Below are 18,510 nucleotides of genomic sequence, written 5' to 3' on the forward strand. Positions count from 1 at the left end.
TGGTAGAAGTGTGGGAGAGATGGCTTGTAGAAGGTGTGAGGGGATGGGGTCTAGAGGGCAGGTGGTAGGATGACTGGAGTGGAGAAGTGTAGATACTTCTTCCTCGGTTAGCAGAGAAAAGGAGGACAGAGGGTTATTGGCTGTGGAAGGGGTCAGTCTGGGTTCCTGTGTGTGTGGAGCTGAGAATTGACTGCTGATAGTTGTTGTTTTGTTGGTGAAGAAGTTCGCAAAATCGTCGGCAGTTAAAGAGGAGGTAGGTGGTGGGTGGTGGTGGAGGTGGACAGAGGAGAGAGTTGAATGTCTTGAAGAGTAATCGTGTGTTGGAGGAGCTGTTGATCTTGTTGTGGAAGTATGAAGATTTTGCAGCATGAACATCAACAGAAAAGGACGAGAGGAGAGATTTATACATACTTAGGTCAGATGAGTCTTTTGATTTGCGCCATTTCCTCTCTGCTGCCCTGAGTTCGGTCCGGTGTTCACGAAGAACCTCAGATAGCCAGGGGTTAGAAGGAGTAGCGCGTGCTGGCCTGGAGGAGAGAGGGCAGATATTGTCTAGAGAAGAGTTATAGACTCTAGGCTATGAATTTTCCTAGAACACAACACCTTTGATATCACCATAAGTGTTCACAATTGTAAAATTGGACAGTTCACTCAATCACATTCAAAAATACTTCTTGGTATTAAACACTATACAAAAAATAAACCGTTCAGAATAAATCAGTTCAAAAGGTTCAGTTTGAAAAGTTAGTTTGAAAGATCCAAAAGATTGTTTGATGAACTCCAAAGTTCCCTTTCAAAAGCTACACTCAAAGCTGCGCTTGATTCAGCGCATTGGGAACACTTTTTGTGTGACCGTCTGTGAATATGTGCAACACATCAATGGAATTGACTTTGAACTTTTATAGCCTTAGACAGTGACGTCATTGGAATGCGTGTGTCAGAGGCTATAATTAGATGTGCCACAGGTGCATCGACAGGTCTTTTTGTCTTCAGACCATACTGTGTGTTTCTCTGCAAGGAGTTAGTTCTGCTAAGCAGTGGGCAGAAAATCTTTCTCTTTTTCCTCTACACTAAACAAAAGTGAAAGAAAAGGAAACAAAAAGAAAATTAGCGATTTACAAAACAAACGGTGTGTGCCTCAGTGTTCACATCCTATGGCTGAATTACCAATACTCTTTTTGTTTGGGGAGGGAGCACCTTGCGTTTGAGCATGGTGATTGCGAGCATTGTAAAATGTTCACAAATAAAGTGCTTTGCGTTCACTTTGTTTATTTCAAAGGGGTAGCAGCCACAATGCGATCGTGGGGCTCGTGTGTCGATCACAAACTCATGTCTGAGACCTTTTGCGTTCTTGTGAGCACACACTACACAACTGTGAGGGGTCCAGACACCCACAGTGCGGCGACGTGGGTATTCTTGTTCCCAATGCACTGAATCAAGTGCAGCATTGAGTGTAGCTTTTGAAAGGGAACATCTCAGGTTACTTGATTGTAACCCTGTTCCCTGAAAAAAAAAAAAAAACAGGAATGAGATGCTGCACTTTATTGCCACACTGAGGATGTCCCAGGACTGTGGCACATCTAATTATAACCTCTGACGAGCACGCATTTCAAGGCTATAAAAGTTCAAAGTCAATTCCATTGCACACATATATTCACAGCCGGTCACACAAAAAGTGTTCACAATGCACTCAATCTACCGCAGCATCTCGTTCCCACTTTTTCAGGGAACAGGGTTACAGTCAAGCCTGAGATGATCCTTAGTATCACAGAAAAATTATTCGATTCAACAATTCCAAAGAAAAATCAGTTTGAGACATGCTGTCACTGCTTGGTAGATGAAGCAGACAGAGGAACATAGATTTAAATGGTATACAAAGATTTAATCCAACAGCAGGTGAACAGAATATAACAGCGTGTTAACATTCACACAAACAATAACCAACAAGGGACAGAACTCAACGGGAAAATATATACACAGGGTAAACAAGGGAACTAACTAGACACAGGTGGATGAAGGTTAACTAATCAGGGACTAACTAGAACATGTGCAGATAAGACAGAACATAATTGTGACACATGCATTTCTGTTTGAGACATGCATTTCATTTTGATTTAGCAATTTTTCTTACACTTTACTATTTTCTGGTTAGTTTATTATTTTAACAGACTCTTTAATTATTTAGTTTTTATCATTTATTTGTTAAATTATACAGGGTTACATCTGCAGCTATCTGTATTTTGTTCACATTATAAACAACATTAAATAAATGATTGGTAAAATAAATTCTAAACATCTTAAAATCAATTTGAATGTATACACTAAGTTCATTTTAAGATGCATTATTATTATTCACATTACTCATTTAAATTATATAATATATTTAATAATAACATTAAATAAATATTGTTTAACTGTATACATAACTAAATAACTGTTTCAGGCCTCCATGTGAATAATGCACAAGGTTTTGTGGAACCCTAACCCTAACCCTAACTTTAACAGTCATTTAATTGATCCTAAAATGAAGGATGTACACTGAAAACAATTTGGAGTAGGATTTACTTGAAAAAAGCTTGCTAAGTTTTTTCACTCAGAAAATGCTAGTAAATTTACAAAGTTTGCCAAGTAAAAACCTAAACATATTTATCAGTAGCTTTAATTATAAATCTTTAAGTTAAATTTACTTGGAATATGGAATTAAGTAAACTTTACTTAAAGTGAAAGTAACAAAGAAAATAAGTAATTTTAACTTGGCTAGTAAAAGATTGATTAATATCGATTTAGTTGAAATTTTCTTTGCATTACATTTCACTCAAACAATAATATTGAATTATACCAATCATTTATAGTATGTGCTTTACTTAGATTATCTAAGTAATTTATGCTACATTATGTCAAATGTTAAGCCTCATGTGAATGCAAAGACCTCAATACTTGGTAGACAATACACAATGACGGTAACATTTGATGGATCATTTTTGTGTTTGAATGTGTCATTTTGAGCAGAAAATTTACTCGAAATGTCACAAAATGGCAAGTTACTAATCCTGACAACAAAAGCAATGATAAAACAGTGTAAATACAGCTGGAAAACGGTGAAAAATGAACCTCATTAATTATTCAAGGTCCAGTGCATGATGGGAACCCCAGTATCAGAAAAGTTGAGTAATTTTTACTTAATTTTATTGAGTTGATATTTACGCTTTCATTTCTACTTGCTTGAATTAAGTACTGATATGGAATTTACTTCGTTTTTTTTATTCTTGCCTGAACTAACTTTTTCATGTAAATTACATTGTTTTTTTTCAGTAGTATTTACTTCACCAAAAAATCATTTTTTACAGTGTAAATATAAATAATGTTGCAATGTGACAGCCATGCTTTATAGGCAACTATCAACATACTAAATTGAAGGTAATCATAATTATTTTACCATATTTACTGTCCTAAATTTAAATGGTATTGCATTACTGAATTTCAGAAATATTAGCCTCAACTGAAATAAGTTTTTAAAATCCTTTTCCAATACAATTGGCCCAGACCCCAGCAGTGTCAAGTGAAGGAAGCTCCTCTTATGAGATTGCAAACTGTGAGTCTGATGACACTGTTCTTCCGAGTGATGGAAGCCCTTCAAGAAAGCAACATAATGCTGAAGAAGATGCCAGAATTGTGAGTCTGTGTCATTATTATTATATGTGTAGTACAAATTTTAAAACTTGACAAATGAACATGTAAAATGAAATCTTAACTGGGCAACCACACAAAATGGAATTTGAATGCGTCTTGGGTGATTGATGTGTGTCTTGATTCATGATGACGCATAACCATCACTATGTCAGTGCGTTAATTCATTAACTGCAAAAAGTTAAAGGGTTAGTTGACCCAAAAGTGAAAAAAAAGGTTGTTATTCCCTCATGTCTTTCCAAACCCGTAAAATCTTCAAAACACAAATAAATATATTTTAAAGGAAAACTGAGTTATTTCTGTCCCACCATTGACAGTCCACGCAACTACCACTTTGACGCCTCAAAAAGTTCATAAAGAGATTGTAAAACAAATCCAAATGAATTGAGTGGTTTAGTCCAAATTTTCTGAAGAGACTCGATCGCTTTATATGATGAACAGATTTAATTTAGACTTTTATTCACATTAATCAACAAACACGAACAGAAGAACAAAACAATTTGGACTAAACCGCATGATTAGTTTTATGATCTCTTTATGACGTTTTTAAAGCTTCAAAGTGGTAGATGCGACTGTCAATGGTGAGACAGAAATCTCTCAGATTTCATTAAAAAGATCTTGATTTTGTGTTTCAAAGACGTAAGAAAGTTTTGCGGGCTTGGAACAACATGAGGGTGAGTAAATAATAACAGGTTTTTTTTTTTTTTTTTAACAACCCCTTTAATAAAAGAATGTGGCCATATGTGGCCCAGACCTCATCAGAACAATCGAATCTCAATGCATCTTTGGTACATTTAGACCTGTACTTAGGTGTACCTGCATGCATATATATACATATATATATACACATAAGCTGGAAAACGCCTTGTCATCATCTGGTTTGCCTCAAAATATTACCAGCTGGGTTGATTGCATTGTGGAAAACTATCACAGGATGTAATACTGCAAGTGCAGCTTTGCTACAAAAGCTATAACTATAATGAAACATATATTTTTTTCTTTTTTATAATTTGATTAGTGGAAATTTACTAAAGATAGCTTGACTGACTGCTTAATTTCCACTTTATATTAATGCTGTAAAAATTATATGAAGCTAACTGTTTGCTGAAATATCCACAACACTTACAACAATGAAAGAGCGTGCAGTTTAGGGTTCCTTTACATTTTCTTTCAGAATCAATATTCGTCCACTTCATTTTAATATTAAAATAGTGTAACATCATTAAGAACCTACATCTACCAATGGGGAAAAAAAGTGATCTCCCATTTTTTTTTATATGGAAACTTGCTTCCACCACAGAATAAAAAAAATAAAAATAAAAATAATTGCCATATATCTCGCAACCCTTCCTCAGAATTGTGAGATATAAACTGAAATCAGACTTTTTTTCGCGCAATTACGTTTATATCTCACAATTCTAACTACTTTTCTTGCAATTGTTTTTATACCCCGCAATTCTGACTTTTCTCAGAGTTGTGAGATATGAAGTCTCAATTATGAGTTTATCAAGTCCAGTTCTGAGGGGGAAAAGTCAGTTGACGTCTGACATTTTCTTGCATTTGCGAATTTATATCTCACAATTGTGAGGGGAAAAAAAGTCACAATTGTGAGTCACAATTTACCTTTTTTTTTAATTTTTTTTATTCAGTTGCAGAAACAAGCTTCTATAGTTTTCCTTCATTTTATAGTTTTAAAAAATAATATCAAAATAATTCAGTTGCTTGTGAAGGGATCCCCTTAGCATCCCCATGTGGATCAGAGAAAAACACCCAGCAGTGCACAATGATGTGATAATGCATTTTAAATTTCTTTTCGTTATAATTTCATAAATGCACAATACTTACAGTAAACATTACTTTAAATATACATTGTTGTTTGGAATTCATATCTGTAATAAAAAAAGTCATTTTATGTAGCTTCAAAGCAGTAAGCTACTTTTTGTTAGTGCTGTAACTTAATGTAGTTACTACCTTTTCAAAAGAGTAGCTTTTCTGCAGTTGACCTACTTCAAATAAGTAGCTTGAAAATCTACTGTACTGTTTTTAAATAGACTCCTTTATATCACGTTAAACAGTCCAATTAATGTTGGGGAATCTGACACAGGAAAGAGTGTAGTCAGTTAAGATGATTTCTTGTTCATGTTTTACAGCTCCAGTCAGATTTCAGGTTCTGTTTACTGTCCTCTAGTGGAAGGAGGGAGGGATCTGTAGGAAAGTTACAGAGTTTGAAGTCTGTTCCCACAGTTTACCACAGCAGTAAGACAGTTCTCCATTGTCTTGCAAAAGTTTCTGATTGATCAGTCTGATAATACATGAGTGAGTGTGAGAGTGTGTCCTTAGACATGAACATTCTCTATTCCTCCCTCTTTGTCTGTTTCTCCTTTCCATCGCTCTAGTTTTGAACGGCCACTTAGATGAGAAAATACTTTCTGACTAAAATGTAAAGCAATCATTTTTGTTTTTATTCTTCGTTTAGGGGAAGGTATTTGATACGGCAATCATAGAATAAAAAAGTGTAAAATGCATGTAGTCTATGATCTGAATTCATTACCAAATGCTTTAAATTGCTAAATGTGGACTACAGGGCGTTGAGGTATTGCAAACATTACCATTATTTATGTTAATCGAATCAGTTCATATAATTATTTATGTTGCAATCATTAGAATTTATGCAAAATTGTATTGTGAAAAGCACTATATAAAATGTTTTTACTTGTTTTGACTCATCTGTATTATCTATTTTACTTACAACTGAAAACTGAATGCCTAATGAAACTTAATATTTCAAAGATGTGATCCCCTTTAACCTGGACATTTTTGTCCAATCATAAGTTAGAACTTCCTTATAAGCACTCATTGTGTAAACCCTGCACATAAAACTGGGCTTAACACAACTTTGTTTCCAGGCAGACTAATTAAAAAAAAAAAAAAAAAAAAAAACCTTGTGTGACCTTACTCCTGGAAGTTGAATAAAGCCAGCAAATCAAATTAGAGCTTACCAGTCTGAGATAGTGCTTCCCATTTCTGTGTGTAATGTGTATCAGAACGATGTCTGGGTCCATTGGAATGCTGTATGAGGGTGAGACAACCAATTTTTTTTTTTTTTTTTTGCCTATATTTCCCATTTCCACTGGAAATCTCTGGATTCCACTTACTGATTTTTCTCCCATCAGCTCTCTCTCCCCTGTTCTCATATATGTGTTGGCCCCTGGGTCTGGGTGGAGGTGTGTCGGGTCTGTGAGTAGCTCCAGCTTCATTAATCATCAGTTCTGGGCTTAGCATCAAACCCCCTCCCCGTCTCCTCCTGCACAACCCTTCGGATTACCCTGCGCTGCTGCTGAAATGTCAGCCCAAATCTGAGTCTCCATGCAGATAATAATTTCAATAATATTTCTCCATTTGTGGCCTCCTTGCCAGGGGAATAACGCTCCCCTCTCAGTCAGGTAGTGTAAGTCTGCCGTTGGTGGAAATGCTTGACTCTGAGCCAGATGGCTTAGCTGCTCTCACAGCATATGTTCAACAAGATCACACACACACATGCGCGCACTGAGTTTTATTAATTTTATTGAGTGAGATGCATATAGGTTTACATGATCCTGCTTTCTTAATCTGTGTCCATCAGTAGAGTGTGTATTTGTGATAATGAAAATCGATCAAATTGGAAAGGGCTTTAGATACTTTATATGGTGCTTATTGCAAATGTCAAGTCTTGCAGCATCTCTCAAAGTGAAGAGTACAAGTATAGCTTGATATGAAACAAACACTCCCAGTCCACTGGGAAGATGTGCATGTGTGTATTGAATTTCCCCCAGTAGATGTCATTTGATAATATTGAAGATATTATATATTTTACTATATTTTTTATAGAACTGCAATATCAATATCTCTGCTGGCAGAATTTAGGTAAAAATCACAAATTGAGAGTTTATCAATATTTTAGTTGTTTATTATACACATTTGAGATTAAACAGAAGAAACTCAACTTATATGCCATATAGAGCCATATCATATTAAGGCTAGTGATATTGCTTGTTTACAGTAGCTCAAAAATTTGGAAATAAATTAGGGAAAAAATTGTGTCAAAAAAGTGTCTCAAAACCCCTATTGTGTGTGACTACTTTCTCCTCCCACAGATTCAAATCTACCAATGATAGTAAAACAGATGAGCCCAAGCCTCAATTACAAATTTGAAAAGGAAATTTAAATGTATAAAATTTGTGTTTTTTTTTTTTTTTTTTTTTTTTTTAAGACACAGAGGAACGTAACATCATATCTGGCTGGTTGTAGTGTCCAAAGAAATTCTGCATACTCAAAGTCTAGTGTGACTGCCCCTTAAGGGGTTTTCACATGACTGGCATCAGCACTTTACCTCTGTGTCAGCTAAGCCTTGCAAAAATAAATAAAATAAAATAAATAATAATAATAAAATAATTTCAGCACTTTGTTTAGTTTCTGTTTGAATCTGTGTTTTTGAATATTAGGCTAGTTGAATGTATGGTCTACTGACTAACTCATAAAGACCCACTGGCACAATAATGTTCCTGACAGCCTGTCTATACAACATGTAGAAACAACTAGTGGTGAGGTAAGCCGACTGTGTTGTCACCTTTTTTTATACTGCTTTGGGTCAAAAAGCAGCAGTAATAGCAGCAGCAGCATGCATGCATAGCAGATCTATACTGAAAAAAAAAAAAATGATTCAAGTGGTTGCACACAATTGATTTTAGCTACATTTAAACAAATGTATTAAGTTTAACTTATTAAATTTTAGTTCAACTTAATGCATTTGTTTAAATGTAGCTTAAATAAATTGTGTGCAACCACTTACCATACATTTTTTGTTATTAAATTCAACTAATCATTTTGTTCAGTGTAGTCTGCCAAGACCAAATACATTAAAATTGTCATATTCATTAACATGGTAAAACTATTCAGATTTGTCATGATTGAATTTAATTAGTTGAATTTGTTTGGCATCAGCTTCATGTACATGGTTTTCTGTAATCGATATCATGGTATCGCCCCCCCCCCCCCCCCCCCCCCACCCACCCACCCACCCACACACACTTTTCTAGCACAAGAAGTCATGCCAACCAACAATGAGAACGGCAAACAATGACGATGATTCAAACCAATACAAATCTATGATCTAACTGTCTGAATCCCTCCATAACTGGAACTACCATTCTCTTTCAAGGAAACTCGCGCTGTGTCGATTGGTGCTGTGGGAACGCTCTAAGTGATTGCGTTGTGAAGCACATGTGAAATCAGTCCAATGGTGTGACTAGACGTCAGAGGCGGGTGATGTAATGAACCAGGAAACTATAAAGCATGCCCAATCAGTGCAACGCTAGCTTCTGTTCCTTCAGTAAGCACTATATGTGAAATTGTTTGGTGGTGTCTGTCTACCATCATTTCTTTATAAAAGTATAGTGAGTAAACAGCAGTTTAGACTATGTGTTCATCCCTGCCCACATTACATAGATTCTGCTCATAGATTCTGGTCTCTCAACTGAGGTTGTTAAGGCCATTCTTCACTCCAGAGCTTCCTCCATGAGGAAATTGCATACCCTGAAGTGGAGAGTTTTCACTTCTTGGTGCAGTGGTCGTCAGCTGGACCCAGTTAACTGCCCTGTTGTTACAGTGCTAGAGTTCTTGCAAGAGTGATTCACTGCAGGGTTATCCCCGTCCACTTTAAAGGTCTATGTGGCGGCCATAGCTGCTTACCACATCTCTTTGGGTGGAATGTCATTTAGGGAGAGACCCTCTGGTAACATGTTTCCTCCGTGGCACACTGAGGCTGAGGCCTGAAGTACACACTAGGGTACCGGCTTGGGATCTGGCCGTGGTGCTCCAAATACTCTTAAAGTGTTTTTCCTCCTTGCTATCACGTCTCTTAAAAGGATAGGAGATCTGCAAGCCCTGTAGGTTGCCCCTTCATGCTTTGAATTTGCACCTGGCATGGTGAAGGCTTTTCTTCACCCTAGGCCAGGATACATCCCTAAGTGGCTAGATCTATTGTGCTGCAGGCATTCTGTCCTCCTCCATTCCGGGATCCAGACCAGGAAAAGGGCAATCTCCACAGAGATGCCCTGTAGCGTAAATCTGAACAACTGTTCATCTGTTTCAGGTTTCTTAGCAAAAGGACCATAGCATCTCATCATCAGAGGATGAGCAAGTGGATAGTCAAGGCTATCTCTCTTGCTTATGAGTCGGTCGGACTGCCTTCCCCTATGGCAGTCCGGGCCCACTATACTAGGAGTATGGCTGCCTCTAAAGCTGCTTCAGGAGTTTCACTTCAAGATGTTTTTGATGCGGCAGGCTGTTCCTCACCGCACATATTCGTGAGGTTTTAAAACCTGGACTTGAGCTCTACACCAGGGGCTCGATTACAACTGTAACCTTGGTTCCCTGAAAAGGGTAAAAGATTCTGCGTCGCCCTGCCATACCTCCTGCGTACCAGTCAGAGACTTACTTCAGCCTATTAGAAGCTAGCGTGGCACTGTTTGGGCATGCTTTATAGTTTCCTGGTTCGTGATGTCACCCACATCTGACGTCTCGTCACACCATTGGGCTGATTTCACATGTGCTTCACGATGCAATCATGCAGCGCGTTCCCACAGCATTAATCGGTGCAGCGTCTCGCTCCCTCTTCAGGGAACCAAGGTAACAGTCGTAACCGAGGTGTTTGTCAATGGAGTAATTTGAGGATGGCGACATACATATATTCAACATTTTATTATGTAAGTAAGCTTTATATCACACCTTAAACGACAAGAAATTTTATCTTAATATATATATATATATTAATAAATACCCACAATCTTTCTTTCAAAAGGCTTGAGTATGTTAAGTATTTGCAGCTTATATGGGCTGTAAACTATTGGTATTTACATATATTTTTAAAGCTCAACTATCACTGTTTTAACATTTATTTAAATCTCCATTTTTAGGAGAAATTTCTGAGAAAAAGTTTATACTTCAATGAAACATAACTAAGAACACCATAGTCTATTGAAGAGCAACTTTTGAGCAATACAATTTTCCTTTGGGAATATGCAGGTGCATGTACAAAATTTGCTTGGACAAAACATGCTGTTTGACAAGCCAAATTTACATATTTAAGCAATTGTATCAAGATTCATTATTGTGCCGTAGAAGTAGAAATATTCTCCTCTTGTATTCATTCTCTTGTTCCTGTGAGTTATGGTGTTCTAGCAAAGGAAGGCTGTAGGAGCTCACTAAAATGTCAATAGAAATATTGAGTCGGAAGGGGAAGGCTTGGCTAATTAGCACCCATTTAGATTTTATGATAGTTCAGTGATAGCCTCACCTGACACAGACTGCTATAGTTACATATTGTTGTAGCCTGAGGGAACCATAGGAAAATCTGGATTTATTGGTTCTATCATACCAGCATATTTCACTTGCCATTATGGCGTGCCAGAGCTCAATGATGGTGGATTATTTATTGCAGATAAAATTGGTAGAGCAAGTTGATGGCAGGATGGCCTGGTGTCTGTGTTCTTCATCATTAACATCCGCATTATGCATCAAGATCGTGTCCGGTTCATCTGATTTAACATTGTTCTTTATGGAAATATACCAGACATTCTGAGGGAGTTTAATTTTTGTAATCTATTCTCCCCTGATGTAAAATAAATGTAAAATGGATTATTGCTCTGACTGAATGAACTGCATTTAAAGCCATTGTAAAATAAAATAAAAACTTCAGCCAAATAATGTACTTTCTTAAATGTAGTGGTCAAAAAAAAAAAAAAAAAAAAAATCATCTTAGCTCCTTAATATAGAATGTACAGATGTGTGTTTATAACTGTCATAAAGTGTGAGTGTAATGCTCAACCATGAGTCTTATTGCTATAACACCAAGGAAGGTTAAAAAATGGAAATCTAAATGGAATCTTTTTCTCTATTTAAGAACACTGTAATGTGTGCTTTTATATGTTTAATAACACAGGAAAGCCAATGCATGTTTTCATGATGGTACTTCTCTGCATGTGACAGCTCATATTAGGGGGGTTTAAAACTAAGCATTCTGTGCTGCATTATTGTGTGCCTCAGATCAAGCATTGTTCTTTAGTATCTCTCTATGCCTTCTCCCTGTCAGAAATAGACCGTTGCAGTGTTTATGCCTGTTGTGTATTAGTTAATGTTTATTTACTACATCCCTTAAACCCTTGGATGTTGGTATTTATCCTATTTACACATCAATATTACCTCTCCATGAGGGCCATAAGAGTGGCATTTAGGTGCTTGTATGTGCGGGTATTAAAATGCGCTCTGTGGTGTGTGGGGAGTGCGTTAGGGAATAGACTGGGCCCTCGCCTCCTATTACCCAGAATAAAAGTGTCAGCCGCCTTAATTACATCCCTGCCTGCCTCTGCCGTTTTTTACAGTGTCCCTGCTGCAGTGTCTGCATGGAGAAACTCACAGAAATTCTGCCACTCAGTTCAAATTAAATGAAATTCTGTTTGTTGTATAATCTCAATTATGAATCTTTGAATACATGACAGTGCTGCAAACAACAACAACAAAATTTTGTTGAAGTTCAGCCACACTGCTTCAAAAAATTATCCTGATCCTGCCTCTCATCTACAGTATGACTTGTAATATGATTATGAATGTTCTCTTAGCATCCTGATACAGTCTGAACACTCTGTCACCAAATATCAGTGCTGTCAGAAGAGCTGAGCTTTGAGGGTAACCTTCACAGTTGTCTGCAGGGGTCACAGTCTACAGTATCTGTTTTATAGAAAGTGGGGTGGGTTCTTTCAGAGTAGTGCAGATCAGCTGCTGTTTATTCTGGGCTATGGATCAGTGCTTGGAATATGTCTACATCCTTTCAGACAGTCTCACAGTGTGGAGGAGTGTGTGGGCGACAGACAGTACTCATTCTTCACATGTTCCCTGGTCACCAGGACCAATAGCCCAGAGAGACCACAGATTGTCTCTTGGGAAAGACTCTAGGAGAGTCAGAGGGATGAAGCTTGGATGAGAATTCATAAGAGAGAACACAAAGCATTGCTGTTAGAAAATGGAACCGTGTCCAATATTTTTATCTCTTTCAAGAATATTCTAATGACTTGATGTTTGATTTCAGTGAACTTTTGTTTGTGATCTTTCCTTTAATCACCTGCAAAAAGAAATCAGTAGACAGATCACTTCACTTAATCATACTCATGGGCATAAGCCAAACCAGCCTGAAAAATATTAGTCACAGTTTATTGCTGATTTCAAATATGTTTTTGAAACGTAATCTGGGAAAAATGTTTTGGAGTTTTGGTCTTTCCTCATCAAAGCAGATGACAATTACCAAAATGGCCAATGAGTGAACATATGTGGTTCAAATTGGCGCCACTGTTGAGGCCCTAATTCACCAATGCACCCCAAACCCTCTTTAAGATAATGGATTCTCACAGAGATGTGGCCTAATGCACTCAGGTGAATTGTCTGGATCCTCATTCATTAGTTTTAATGGTTTGATGGTGACAACCATGTTAGCCATAAACACTATTTATGACACACATTATGCACGATCCTCACATGTGGCTAAAATTCCTAAGCAAAGCTGCGGACCTCTAATTAGAAGAATATGATTCTAATTAGAGGAGTGAGGAGCCATCCACTGCTGCCCCTGACAATCCAACAGTGCAATCAAACTCCACTTAACTCAACTCACACTTTAAATGGAAGCTGCTCCCTGCACCAAATAAACCTCCTCTCTTCATGCCCAATTGATCAAATTACTCCCAGTTAATGCTCTCTTTTTCACTTTCTTTCTCTCTGTTTTTCTTTCTTACCCTGTATTACTTTGTCCCTCTTTTGTGTTGCGTCTGACATTGTAGTGTAGTTAATTAACACTCAACATTTTTTAATTAAAGTTTTAGATGCATGAAACCTCCTAGAACTTTTTCTTCCAAGAAAAAAAATCCTTATCACCATGACGTCTTTATTCTTATTTCTAGGATCGGCCACGTTTTCCTCCAGCCAAAGGCTGTTAGAGCATCGCTCAGCTCTAGAATGCAATCAGGCGCACCAGCTAGCCAATTACAGGGTGTAAATTTGGATTCTAGAGTGACCTTATCATGGTGATCCTAGCTGTGACCCCACTATAAAGGCTCAGCGTGTCCCGCACCTCCCCTCCATGTTACCTACATTTTTCATTTGAGGGATCTTTATAAGAGTGGATATGAAAGAAAGCAGGTCGTGTGTGTGGCGTCTCTTCCTCTTTGGAGGTGCAGTCAGGAGCAAGTCTTTGTTTGCTTTGATTCTGTTCGGACTACTCCAGCAGAGCAAGGGTCGGATATTGCACAACATCGCTCTTTGTTTGTAATCGTCCCTCAGATCTGGAAGACTATATGGTCATACCAGTCCGTCTTTCCTTCTCTGTCTTTCTATCTGAGAGTTAAACTCAAAAGCTTTGTATCATGAGAACATGATGAGATTCTGGTTTTAGAGTCTACTGCAAAACCTCCGTCGGTCATAGGTCATGGTATGTGTGTCCTGTGTGATCTCTCTATACAGTATATGAAGCAGTATCACATTCATCCTGTTATTATCCTTGAATTTCTTTTCTGTCTGTCTTCAGATAGTAATTGGAGTTACAGTAAATGGTTTAATTGTAAATTGTTATAACAATGTGTAGAAGCTCAGGATTTTTTTACATGTCAGTCTGTAATGCGGATGGTAAGGACAGATCTTTTCTTCTGTATTGATGCGCACGTCTGATTGAAATTGATTATCTGGAAAAAATAAAAATAAAGGTATAGGGTTAAAAAGTTACCTTTACTACAATTTAAAATATTTAATTGGACCAACGACTCTGTTTGGTAAACTACATTTTTCCATTGGCTCAACATATTATTTCTGATTGAGCCCATGTTAACAGACTGTTGCCTAAAGTGATAAAATTCAGTTTACTGAAATTCATATAGGCCAATTGAAAAATGTAGATGTGACATGATAATTTTGAGTTGCAGAGGTCTTAAATTTTCACATGTGGTCTCATCAGTCCATAACACATTTTCCCGCTTGATTTTGGGAGACTGACTATGTTTTTGCAAAGTTTTTCTTTGAGTCTCTAACTCAATCCCTCTAGCACCACCAACTGTCCAAAGTTTCACTCATGTTTATGCTAATAACTTTTGAACTGTAAAGGCTAGAAACAAAAATCTTGTTTCCTCTGATTAAGTGTCATTTTCTGTCATGGAATTCTTTCCGCCATTTTGAATTCTCTGAAAAACCTACTTTTTCAAACTCCTCCTAGACGGTTGCTCCGATTTTCCCGAAAATGTAACCAGATCATCTTCAGACCATGCCGACAAAAAGATATGTAAGCTTAGCGTTAAGTTCTGCCAGGAAGACTCAATCAGCGCGTCATGTATTAACACACTTCTAACCAATCACGTGTTAACACTCTCAGTATAAAAGAATGGTACTTACATTCGTCTGAGTTCGCAGATACTGTCGGCGCCAATTACCTCCATCCTCCCCAACCACCTCCAAGATGGTCCTTTCCCTCCATCCTCCCCACCACCACCAGGATGGTCCCTTTGTCACGGGCGAGTGAACGAGAGACGAGGATTCAAGTGCAGAGAAGATTTAATAAACAAACATAGACAAAATACAAAAACTCAGAACTCAGATACCAACAGCACAGGAACATCAAATACAGGTAACACGGACAACGAACCAGCACAGGACTACAAACACAAGGAAGCTAAATAGGGGAACAAACAAAGGAGGGTAATGAGACTAACAGGTGGGATAAATTAACCAATAATCAAATAACAAGCTGGGAGGGGCTAGACAATAGACACGAGCACATGGCCCAACATAACAAACACCCATGTGCAGCACAAGACAGGACAGGCATGTGACATTACCCCCTCCCTACGGAGCGGCTACCAGACGCTCCATAAGACCAGGGCGGGACGGGAGGGACAGACCAGGGCGGGACGGGAGGGACAGACCAGGGCGGGACAGGGGAAACAAAATGTCTGGGACACCAGAGTGGTCCACAGGGTTCAGGAGGCCAGGACGGGGCAGGCTGTGCAAACGGCCAGGGTGGAGACTTTCCTTCAGGCGGCCAGGGCAGAGCGGGAAATTCATCAGGCGGCCAGGGCGGAGACTTTCCCTCGGGCGGCCAGGGCGGAGACTTTCCCTCGGGCGGCCAGGGCGGAGACTTTCCCTCGGGCGGCCAGGGCGGAGACTTTCCCTCGGGCGGCCAGGGCGGAGACTTTACCTCGGGCGGCCAGGGCGGAGACCTTCCCTCGGGCGGCCAGGGCGGAGACTTTCCCTCGGGCGGCCAGGGCGGAGACGGCAGTTCATCGGGCGGCCAGGGTGGAGACTTTCCCTCGGGCGGCCAGGGCGGAGACTTTCCCTCGGGCGGCCAGGGCGGAGACTTTCCCTCGGGCGGCCAGGGCGGAGACTTTCCCTCGGGCGGCCAGGGCGGAGACTTTCCCTCGGGCGGCCAGGGCGGAGACTCTCCCTCGGGCGGCCAGGGCGGAGACTGTCCCTCGGGCGGCCAGGGAGGAGACTGTCCCTCGGGCGGCCACGGCGGTGAAGACCTCTCGGGCGGCCACGGCGGTGAAGACCCCTCGGGCGGCCACGGCGGTGAAGACCCCTCGGGCGGCCACGGTGCAGGAACTGGAACAGACACCAACGGCTCAGGCACTGGAACTGGCACCACCGGAACTGGCACTGGAACTGGCACCACCGGCTCAGGCACTGGAACTGGCACCACTGGAACTGGCACTGGAACTGGTACCACCGGCTCAGGCACTGGAACTGGAACCACCGACTCAGGCACTGGAACTGCCACTACTGGAACTGGCACTGGAACTGGCACCACCGGCTCAGGAACTGGAACTGCCACTACTGGAACTGGCACTGGAACTGGCACCACCGGTTCGGGCACTGGAACTGGCACCACCGGTTCGGGCACTGGAACTGGCACCACCGGCTCGGGCACTGGAACTGGCACCACCGGCTCGGGCACTGGAACTGGCACCACCGGCTCGGGCACTGGAACTGGCACCACCGGCTCGGGCACTGGAACTGGCACCACCGGCTCAGGAACAGACACCACCGGCCCAGGAACAGACACCACCGGTCCAAGTGTGTGCGTAGCCCACACACACCACATGGCTGTGGCCATAATGGCCAGTGTCGCGGTCACTGAGGGCTCAGGAACAGAGACCTCCGGTTCAGGAACAGGCACCACCGGCTCAGAAACAGACACAGAAACAGACACAAGCACAGGCACAGACTCAGGAACAGACACTGGCTCCGGCTCAGGAACAGACACTGGCTCCGGCTCAGGAACAGACACTGGCTCCGGCTCAGGAACAGACACTGGCTCCGGCTCAGGAACAGACACTGGCTCCGGCTCAGGAACAGACACTGGCTCCGGCTCAGGAACAGACACTGGCTCCGGCTCAGGAACAGACACTGGCTCCGGCTCAGGAACAGACACTGGCTCCGGCTCAGGAACAGACACTGGCTCCGGCTCAGGAACAGACACTGGCTCCGGCTCAGGAACAGACACTGGCTCCGGCTCAGGAACAGACACTGGCTCCGGCTCAGGAACAGACACTGGCTCCGGCTCAGGAACAGACACTGGCTCCGGCTCAGGAACAGACACTGGAGGTTTGAAGGGCGTCTCCAGGATCCGAGCTAAACGCTCTAAATAGCCGATCAGTGCCCCCCCGGCCATGAGAATGGGCATCTCCCGATCTATCTCCGACTGGGCAGACGTGGCTTGTACCATCTCGGGCTGGGCAGATGTGACCTGAACAGTCTCTGGCTGGGCAGACGGGACGTGAACAGTCTCTGGCTCGGCAGACGTGACGTGAGCAGTCTCTGACTGGACAGACTGGACGTGAACAGGCTCGGCGGTGGCCATCTTGTCCGAGGACACAGGCTCGGCAGGCGCGACGAGAACACTCTCGGTGGCGGCCATCTTGTCAGGGGACACAGGCTCGGCAGACGTGACGTGAACCCTCGCGGCGGCGGCCATCTTGTCAAGGGATACAGACTCCGCAGACGTGTCGTGAACAGTCTCTGGATCGGCAGACGTGACGTGAACAGTCTCTGGATCGGCAGACGTGACGTGACGTTGAAGTGGCGCCTTTCTCCTCCTCCTCCGTCTCCTGACCACCGGCTCCGAAACCACCGAACCACCTCCTCCGATCTGATCACCGTCAGACATGGTGCTCTCCTCCTCCAAAGTTCTCTGAGCACACCTGGCAAAATATTCAAACAGGGAAATGGAGTTTCCCTTGTTCTCCCCCGGAGGAAAAATCTCGCTCTGCTGAATCCACATACTTGGCTGGTTCGTTCTGTCACGGGCGAGTGAACGAGAGACGAGGATTCAAGTGCAGAGAAGATTTAATAAACAAACATAGACAAAATACAAAAACTCAGAACTCAGATACCAACAGCACAGGAACATCAAATACAGGTAACACGGACAACGAACCAGCACAGGACTACAAACACAAGGAAGCTAAATAGGGGAACAAACAAAGGAGGGTAATGAGACTAACAGGTGGGATAAATTAACCAATAATCAAATAACAAGCTGGGAGGGGCTAGACAATAGACACGAGCACATGGCCCAACATAACAAACACCCATGTGCAGCACAAGACAGGACAGGCATGTGACACCCTTCCTTTACCTCCAGGGGGTCGGCTGCGCCCCTGCCTTCATCTTCAGGCGGGATTTGCAGATTCCGTTACCCTCGCATTGCTTGCTAAGGACGGGGCCTACGCCAAAGACTTCATAAAATTAAGCTTG

The sequence above is a fragment of the Rutilus rutilus genome (genome assembly GCF_951802725.1).
Source record: "Rutilus rutilus genome assembly, chromosome: 10".
NCBI lineage: Eukaryota > Metazoa > Chordata > Actinopteri > Cypriniformes > Leuciscidae > Rutilus > Rutilus rutilus.